This window comes from Octopus bimaculoides, chromosome 22 (genome assembly GCF_001194135.2).
Source record: "Octopus bimaculoides isolate UCB-OBI-ISO-001 chromosome 22, ASM119413v2, whole genome shotgun sequence".
NCBI lineage: Eukaryota > Metazoa > Mollusca > Cephalopoda > Octopoda > Octopodidae > Octopus > Octopus bimaculoides.
Window position 1 is genome coordinate 28,349,818 of NC_069002.1, and position 956 is coordinate 28,350,773.

At 45.4% G+C, this 956-nt stretch overlaps 1 protein-coding gene across 3 annotated transcripts in view; it reads left to right on the forward strand.

Annotated features, from left to right (window-relative positions):
• Window positions 1-956, forward strand: part of LOC106878540 (uncharacterized) — a 269,894-nt gene that overhangs the window by 43,086 nt on the left and 225,852 nt on the right. The window lies entirely within an intron of this gene.

Here is a 956-nt window from a genome sequence, read left to right on the forward strand (position 1 = left end):
ATGTTGATGTGATAATGTGTTACACTATGGTCAAATGTAAAGAATTTAGTGGGAATATGGCAACGTATTTCAGAATTCATCAGTTCTTGAAATCCCTCAGTAGGCGTGGCTGTGTGGTAAGAAGCTTGCTTCCCCGTGAGGTAAGAAGCCCCTCCCCGCGAGGGAGAGGTGGAGTGCATCGTCTTCTATCACAGAGGAGGGCCTGTAGAGAGATTCTTGGACAGACTTATAGACCGAGAGCGTATGGACTCGGTCTGCATGGGCAGTTGATTTCCCAACCACAAGGTTCTAGGTTCAGTCCCACTGCGTGGCACCATGGGCAAGTGTCTTCTACTATAGCCTCGGGTCGGCCAAGGCTTCGAGAGTGGATTTGGTAGACGGAAACTGTAAGAAGCCCATATATAATATATATATGATGGATTTCCCGTCGAAGACGACGAATGAGCATTCAGCTTTTGCCGAACGACCTGCACAAATGATTTGTTTATATTGATCAAGTGTTCTTGCCGCACATTAGCTCACTCTCTCTCCATCAAATCGATGTCGCCTGACCTGGTGCATGTTGTGCCACGCTTCAGGTGCCGAAGTGATCGCAGAGCAATGTAAGATGAATTGTTTTGCGTGTGTAAACTGGGAATGCATACAATGAGCTTCTCTGCCCTAGGTGTACGGAAAATACTCGGCGAGACATGGAAGAAAATTTGAAGAAAGAAAAGAAAAAAAATAATAATCTTTATTATAGGCACAAGACTTGTGGGGAGTCGATCACATTGACCCTAGTATTTGATTGGTACTTAATTTATAGACCCAGAACGGAAAGGCGGACGAAATTCTGTCAAGCATTTTGTCCGGCATGCTAACGAGTCTGCCAGCTTGTCGCCTTTACTACTACTACTACTACTACTACTAGTCTACAATAGGCACAAGGCCTGCAATTTGAGGGGATAGGGTGTGTG